This window comes from Bubalus kerabau, chromosome 3 (genome assembly GCF_029407905.1).
Source record: "Bubalus kerabau isolate K-KA32 ecotype Philippines breed swamp buffalo chromosome 3, PCC_UOA_SB_1v2, whole genome shotgun sequence".
In the NCBI taxonomy this organism is placed as follows: Eukaryota; Metazoa; Chordata; class Mammalia; order Artiodactyla; family Bovidae; genus Bubalus; species Bubalus kerabau.
Window position 1 is genome coordinate 50753704 of NC_073626.1, and position 8966 is coordinate 50762669.

Genomic DNA, 8966 nt, shown 5'->3' on the forward strand with positions numbered 1-8966 from the left:
CTACTATGTGAAAGTGAAAGTGAAGTCACTCAGTCGTGTCCGACTCTTTGCGACCCCATGGATTGTAGTCCACCAGGCTCCTCTGTACATGGGATTTTCCAGGCAAGAATACTGGAGTGGATTGCCATTTCTTCTCCAGGGGATCTTCCCGACCCAGGGATCGAACCTGGGTCTCCCGCATTCCAGGCAATTGCTTTAACCTCTGAGCCACCAGGGATTCTTTGTATTTCTGTTGTCTGTTGTGATCACTCCATTTTCATTTCTAATTTTATTGATTTGATTTTTCTCCCTTTGTTTTTTGATGAGTCTGGCTAATAGTTTGTCAATTTTATTTATCCTCTCAACCAGGTTTTGGCTTTGTTGATTTTTGCTGTGATCTCTTTTGTTTCTTTTGCATTTATTTCTGCCCTAATTTTTTTAAGATTTCTTTCCTTCTACTAACTCTGAGGTTCTCCATTTCTTCCTTTTCTAGTTGCTTTAGGTGTAGAGTTAGGTTATTTATTTGACTTTTCTTGTTTCTTGAAGTATGCCTGTATTGCCATGAACTTTCCCCTTAGCACTGCTTTTACAGTGTCTCACAGGTTTTGGGTTGTTGTGTTTTCATTTTCATTCATTTCTAAGCATATTTTGATTTCTTTTTTTATTTCTTCTGTGATTTGTTGGTTATTCAGCAGCATGTTGTTCAGCCTCCATATGTTGGGATTTTTAATAGTGTCTTTCCTGTAATTGAGATCTAATCTTACTGCATTGTGCTCAGAAAAGATGCTTGGAATGATTTCAATTTTTTTTGAATTTACCAAGGCTAGATTTATGGCCTAGGATGTGATCTATCCTGGAGAAGGTTCCGTGTGAGCTTGAGAAAAAGGTGAAATTCATTGTTTTGGGGTGAAATGTCTTATAGATATCAATTAGGTCTAACTGGTCTATTGCATCATTTAAAGTTTGTGTTTCCTTGTTAATTTTCTGTTTAGTTGATCTATCCATAGATGTGAGTGGGGTATTAAAGTCTCCCACTATTATTGTGTTATTGTTAATTTCCCCTTTCATACTTGTTAACATTTGTCTTACATATTGTGGTGCTCCTATTTAGGTGCATATATATTTATCATTGTGATATCTTCTTCTTGGATTGATCCTTTGATCTTTATGTAGTATCCTTCTTTGTCTCTTTTCACAGCCTTTGTTTTAAAGTCTGCTTTATCTGATATGAGTATTGCTACTCCTGCTTTCTTTTGGTCTCTATTTGCATAGAACATCTTTTTCCAGCCCTTTACTTTCAGTCTGTCTGTTTCCTTGTTTTGAGGTGGGTCTCTTGTAGGCAACATATATAGAGGTTTTGTTTTTGTATCCATTCAGCCAGTCTTTGTCTTTTGGTTGGGGCATTCAACCCATTTATGTTTAAGGTAATTATTGATAAGTTTGATCCCATTGCCATTTCATTTATTGTTTTGGGTTAGAGTTTATACACCCTTTTTGTGTTTCCTGTCTAGAGAAGATCCTTTAGCATTTGTTGGAGACCTGGTTTGGTGGTGCTGAATTCTTTCAGCTTTTGCTTGTCTGTAAAGCTTTTGATTTCTCCTTCATATATGAATGAGATCCTTGCTGGGTACAGTAATCTTGGCTGTAGGTTATTTCCTTTCATCACTTTAAGTATGTCCTGCCATTCCCTCCTGGCCTGAAGAGTTTCTATGGAAAGATCAGCTGTTATCCTTATGAGAATCCCCTTGTGTTTTATTTGTTATTTTTCCCTTGCTGCTTTTAATATTTGTTCTTTGTGTTTGATCTTTGTTAATTTGATTAATATGTGTCTTGGGGTGTTTCACTTTGGGTTTATCCTGTTTGGGACTCTCTGGGTTTCTTGGACTTGGGTGATTATTTCCTTCCCTATTTTAGGGAAGTTTTCAAATATTATCTCCTCAAGTATTTTCTCATGGTCTTTCTTTTTGTCTTCTTCTTCTGGGACTCCTCTGATTCGAATGTTGGGGTGTTTAACATTGCCCCAGGGGTCTCTGAGATTGTCCTCATTTCTTTTCAATTGTTTTTCTTTTTTCCTCTCTGATTCATTTATTTCTACCATTTATCCTATCTTCTGCCTCTGTTATTCTACAGTTGGTTCCCTCCAGAGTGTTTTTGATCTCATTTATTGCATTATTCATTATATATTGACTCTTTTTTATTTCTTCTAGGTCCTTGTTAAACCTTTCTTGCATCTTCTCAATCCTTGTCTCCAGGCTATTTATCTATGATTCCATTTTGTTTTCAAGATTTTGGATCATTTTCACTATCATTATTCGGAATTCTTTATCAGATAGATTCTCTATCTCTTCTTTTGTTTGGTTTGGTGGGCATTTATCCTGTTACTTTACCTGCTGGGTATTCCTCTGTCTCTTCATCTTGTTTATATTGCTGTGTTTGGGGTGGCCTTTCTCTATTATGGCAGTTTGTGGAGTTCTCTTTATTGTGGAGTTTCCTCACTGTGAGTGGGGTTGTACAGGTGGCTTGTCAAGGTTTCCTCATTAGGGAAGCTTGTGTCAGTGTTCTAGTGGGTGAGGCTGGATTTCTTATCTCTGGGGTGCAATGAAGTGTCCAGTAATGAGTTTTGGGATGTGTATGGGTTTGGAGTGATTTTGGGCAGCCTATATATTGAAGCTTAGGTCTATGTTCCTGTGTTGCTGGAGAATTTGCGTTGTATGTCTTGCTCTGGAACTTGTTGGCCCTTGGGTAAAGGTTGGTTTCAGTGTAGGTGTGGAGATGTTTGATGAGCTCCTGTCGATTAATGTTCCCTGGAGTCAGGAGTTCCATGGTGTTCTTAGGATTTGGACTTAAACCTCCTGCTTCTGGTTTTCAGTCTTATTTTTACAGTAGCCTCAAGACTTCTCCATCTATACAGCACCATTGATAAAACATCTAGGTTAAAGATGAAAAATTTCTCCACGTTGAGGGACACCCAGAGAGGTTCATAGAGTTACATGGAGACGAGAAGAGGGAGGAGGGAAATAGAGGTGACCAGAATGAGATGAGGTGGAATCAAAAGAGGAGAGAGCAAGCTAGCCAATAATCACTTCCTTATGTGTGCTCCACAGTCTGGATCGCTCAGGGATATTCACGGAGTTATACAGAGAAGAGAAGAGGGAGGAAGGAGACAGAGGTGGCCCAGGAGGAAAAAGGGGGGAATCAAAAGTGTGCTCCTGCCAACCCACAACTCCACAGGAGACCCTCTAACACTAGCAGGTAGCTTTGATTCAGTCTTCTGTGGGATCACTTCTCCTTTCCACTCAGTATTGATGCACACAAGATTGTTTTTCTTCTCCAAGATTGGAGTCTTTGTTTCCCTCAGTCCCTGTGGAAGTCCTATAATCAAATCCTGGTGGTCTTCAAGGTCAGATTCCCTGGGGCTTCCTAGTCCTTTTGTTGGATCCCCAAGCTGAGAAGACTGACGTGGTGTTCAGAACCTTAATAACAGTGGAATAACTTCTTTGATATTATTGTTCTCCTGTTTGTGGATCATCCACCCAGTGGTTATGGGGTTTGTTTTATCATGATCATGCCTTTCTTACCATCTCACTGTGGTTTCTTCTTTGTCTTTGGAAGTGGAGTATCTTTTTGGTGGGTTCCAGTTTTCTCCTTTCAATGGTTGTTCAACAACTAGCTGCAATTTTGGTACTATCATAAGAGGAGATGAGTGCCATTCCTTCTATGTCGCCATCTTGAACCACAAGTCAGTCCACTTACATTTAAAGATATTATTGATATATATCACTTCACGGCAAATAGATGGGGGGGAAAATTGAAACAGTAACATATTTTATTTTTCTGGACTTCCAAATCACTGTGGATGAGGACTGCAGCCATGAAATGAAAGGACGCTTTCTCCTTGGAAGAAAAGCAAAAATAAATCTATACATAGTATTTAATGCAAAGGCATCACTGTGCCAGCAAAGGTCCATAGAGTCAAAACCATGTTTCTTCCAGTAGTCAGGTACATATGTGAGATTTGGACCAGAAAGAAGGCTGAGAACTGAGGAATTGATGCTTTTGAATTGTGGTACTGGGGAAAAATCTTGAGAGTACCTTGGACTGCAAGGACATCAAACCAGTCAATCCTAAAGGAAATCAACCCCATATGTTAATTGGAAGACAGGCTGAATCTGAGCCTCCAAAATTTTGGTACCTGATGAGAAGAGCTGGCTGGCTGGAAAAGACACTGATGTGGGGAAAGACTGAGGGCAAGAGGAGAAGGGAGTGACAGAGGATGACATGGTTGGAAGACATCACTGATTCAATGGACATGAGTTTGAGTAAAGTATGGGAGTAGATATAATGTTCAGTTCAGTTCAGTCCAGTCCAGTCCTTCAGTAGTGTCCTACTCTTTGAGACCCCATGAATCGCAGCACGCCAGGCCTCCCTGTTCATCACCAACACCAAGAATTCACGCAGACTCACATCCATCGAGACAGAAATGCCATCCAGCCATCTCATCCTCTGTTGTCTCCTTCTCCTCCTGTCTGCAATCCCTACCAGCATCAGAGTCTTTTCCAATGAGTCAACTCTTCTCATGAGGTGGCCAAAGTACTGGATTTTCAACTCTAGCATCATTTCTTCCAAAAAAAATCCCAGGGCTCATCTCCTTCAAAATGGACTGGTTGGATCTCCTTGCAGGCCAAGGGACTCTCAAGAGTCTTCTCTAACACCACAGTTCAAAAGCATCAATTCTTCGGCACTCAGCCTTCTTCACAGTCCAACTCTCACATCCATACATGACCACTGGAAAAACCATAGCCTTGACTAGATGGACCTTTGTTGGCAAAAGCATGCTTTTGAATATGCTATCTAGGTTGGTCATAACTTTCCTTCCAAGGAGTAAGTGTCTTTTAATTTCATGGCTGCAGTCACCATCTGCAGTGATTCTGGAACCCAAAAAATACAGTCTGACACTTTTCCACTGTTTCCCCATCTATTTCCCATAAACTGATGGGACCAGATGCCATGATCTTCGTCTTCTGAATGTTGAGCTTTAAGCCAACTTTTTCACTCTCCATTTTCACTTTCATCAAGAGGCTTTTTAGTCCCTCTTCACTTTCTTCCATAAGGGTGGTGTCATCTGCATATCTGAGGTTATTGATATTTCTCCCAGCAATCTTGATTCCAGCTTGTGTTTCTTCCAGCCCAGCGTTTCTCATGATGTACTCTGCATATAAGTCAAATAAGCAGGATGACAATATACAGACTTGACATACTTCTTTTCCTATTTGGAACCAGCCTGTTGTTCCATGTCCAGTTCTAACTGTTGCTTCCTGACCTGCATATAGGTTTCTCAAGAGGCAGGTCAGGTGTTCTGGTATTCCCATCTCTTTCAGAATGTTTCACAGTTTATTGTGATCCACACAGTCAAAGGCTTTGGAATAGTCTATAAAGCAGACATAGATGTTTTTCTTGAACTCTCTTGCTTTTTCGATGATCCAGTGGATGTTGGCAATTTGATCTCTGGTTCCTCTGCCTTTTCTAAAATCAGCTTAAACATCTGGAAGTTCACAGTTCACGTATTTCTGAAGCCTGGCTTGGAGAATTTTGAGCATTACTTTAGTAGTGTGTGAGATGAGTGCAATTGTGTGGTAGTATGAGCATTCTTTGGCATTGCCTTTCTTTGGGATTGGAATGAAAACCTTTTTCCAGTTCTGTGGCCACTGCTGAGTTTTCCAAATTTGCTGGCATATTGAGTGCAGCACTTTCACAGCATCATCTTTCAGGATTTGAAATAGCTCCACTGGAATTCCATCACCACCACTAGCTTTGCTCATAGTGATGCTTCCTAAGGTTCACTTGACTTTTCATTCCAGGATGTTTGGCTCTAGGTGAGTGATCACACCATCATGATTATTTTGGTCATGAAGATCTTTTTTTGTATACTTCTGTGTATTCCTGCCACCTCTTCTTAATATCTTCTGCTTCTGTTAGGTCTATACGATTTCTGTCCTTTATTGAGCCTGTCTTCCCATGAAATGTTCCCTTGATAGCTCTAATTTTCTTGAAGAGATCTCTAGTCTTTCTCATTCTGTTTTTTTTTTCTCTATTTCTTTGCATTGATCACTGAGGAATGCTTTCTTATCTCTTCTCGCTATTCTTTGGAACTCTGCATTCAGATGCTTATATCCTTCCTTTTCTCCTCTGCTTTTCACTTCTCTTCTTTTCAGAGCTATTTGTAAGGCCTCCTCAGACAGGCATTTTGCTTTTTTGCATTTCTTTTCCATGGGGATGGTCTTGATCCCTGTTTCCTGTACAATGTCACAAACCTCTGACTATAGTTCATCAGGCACTCTATCTATCAGATCTAGGCCCTTAAATCTATTTCTCACTTCCACTGTATAATCATAAGGGATTTGATTTAGGTCATAACTGAATGATCTAGTGGTTTTCCCTACTATCTGCAATTTCAGTCTGAATTTGGCAATAAGGAGTTCATGATCTGAGCCACAGTCAGCTCCCGGTCTTGCTTTTGCTGACTGTATAGAGCTTCTCCATCTTTGGCCGCAAAGAATATAATCAATCTGATTTCAGTGTTGACCATCTGGTGATGTCCATGTGTAGAGTCTTCTCTTGTGTTGTTGGAAGAAGGTGTTTGCTATGACCAGTGCATTTTCTTGGCAAAACTCTCTTAGTCTTTGTCCTGCTTCAGTCCATATTCCAAAGCCAAATTTGCTTGTTACTCCAGGCGTTTCTTGACTTCCTACTTTTGCATTTGAGTCCCCTATAATGAAAAGGACATCTTTTTTGGGTGTTAGTTCTAAAAGGTCTGTAGATCTTCATAGAACCGTTCAACCTCAGCTTCTCAGCATTACTGGTTGGGGCATAGCCTTGGATTACTGTGATATTGAGTGGTTTGCCTTGGAAACGAACAGAGATCATTCTGTCGTTTTTGAGATTGCATCCAAGTACTGCATTTCAGACTCTGTTTACCATGATGGCTACTCCATTTCTTCTAAGGTATTCCTGCCTGGTGTAGTAGATATAATGGTCATCTGAGTTAAATACACCCATTCCAGTCCATTTTAGTTCACTGATTCCTAGAATGTCAACGTTCACTCTTGCCATCCCCTGTTTGACCCCTTCCAATTTGCCTTGATTCATGGACCTGACATTCCAGGTTCCTATGCAATATTGCTCTTTACAGCATCGGACCTTGCTTCTATCACCAGTCACATCCACAGCTGGGTATTGTTTTTGCTTTGGCTCCATTCCTTCATTCTTTCTGGAGTTATGACAGTTTCTGACAGAATGTGGTCCACTGGAGAAGGGAATAGCAAGCCACTTCAGTATTCTTGCCTTGAGAACCCCATGAACAGTATGAAAAGGCAAAATGATAGGATACTGAAAGAGGAACTCCCCAGGTCAGTAGGTGCCCAATATGCTACTGGAGATCAGTGGAGAAATATCTCCAAAAAGAATGAAGGAATGGAGCCAAAAATCGCTCCAGAAAGATATAATGTAGATATTCAATGTAGATATATAATAATATATAATGTATATCTAATTATCTAATGTATATAATGTAGATATATAATGATATATACTCATCTTAAACTGTTAATCATTTAAGATAAAATAGATTCTCAAAGTTCTACATTTTTTATTCCCCTTTACCTATGTTTTATGTTTTCTTTAAATGCTTTACATATTTAAGTCTATGACTTAACTACTTTTTGTGGTTATAGTTGATTTTATAATGTTTTGTATATTAATCTTTCTCTAGTTTATTTATTTAATAACTGCCTTTATGTTTACTTTCAGCAGTGAGATTTTCTTCATATATTTTATTATTTCTTGTTATAGTTTTTTATTTCCCACTTAAAGAACACCCTTTAACATTTCCAGCAAGACTGGTTTAGTGGTGATGGGCTTCCCGTTTTGATATTTGGGAAATTATCTATCTTTCAATTATTTATCTTTGAAATAGCTTTGCCATATAGGGTATTCTTGGTTGTGGATTTTTTTCCCTTTAGTACTTTTAATATTTCATGCCATTCCCTTCTGGCCTATAAAGTGTCTCCAAAAAAATCAGCTTTTAACCTTAGGAGATCCCTTGTATGTACCTTTTTTTCCCCCCTCTTGCTGCCTTTAAAATCCTCTCTTTAAACTTGCTGTTTTAATTGTGATATATATTGATGTGAATCTCTTTGGGTTCATTTTCTTGGGGAGTTTCTGTGCTTTTTGAACATGGATATCTGTTTCTTTTTCAAGTTATGGAAAATTTCAGCCATAGTTTTAATCAAATATGTTTTCTGTGCCTTTGTCTCTCTCTCCTCCTTCTGGGACCCTTAAGTGCAAATCTTCGTATGCTTTATCTTGTCCCAGAGGTCCTTAAAATTATTCTCATTGTTTGTTTTTTTTTTTTTCTTTTGGGTGATTTACACTATTGTATATTTGATCACTTATGTATTCCTCTTTATTATGCAACCTGCCATTAATTCCTCCTAGTGCAGTTTTCATTTCAGTTATTATATTCTTCAGCTTTCATTATTTTTATATTTTCTAGTTTTTTGTTGAAGTTCTCACTTGTTGATCTATACTTTTTCCTTGCCCAGTGACTATTTTTATTGCTCTTACTTTCAGTTCAGTTTCGTCGTTCAGTCGTGTCTGACTTCTTGCAACCCTGTGGGTGCAGCATTCCAGGCTTCCCAGTACATCACCAACTCCCAGAACTTGCTCAAACTCATGTCCATCGACTCAGTAATGCCATCCAACGATCTCATCCTCTGTCATCCCCTGTCCTCCTGCCTTCAATCTTTCCCAGCATCAGGATCTTTTCCAATGAGTCATTTCTTCTCATCAGGTGGCCAAAGAATTGGAATTTCAGTTTTAGCATCAGTCCTTCCAATGAATATTCAGGACTGATTTCCTTTAGAATTGACTGGTTGGATCTCCTTGCAGTACAAGACGGAGAAGGCAATGGCACTCCACTCCAGTACTCT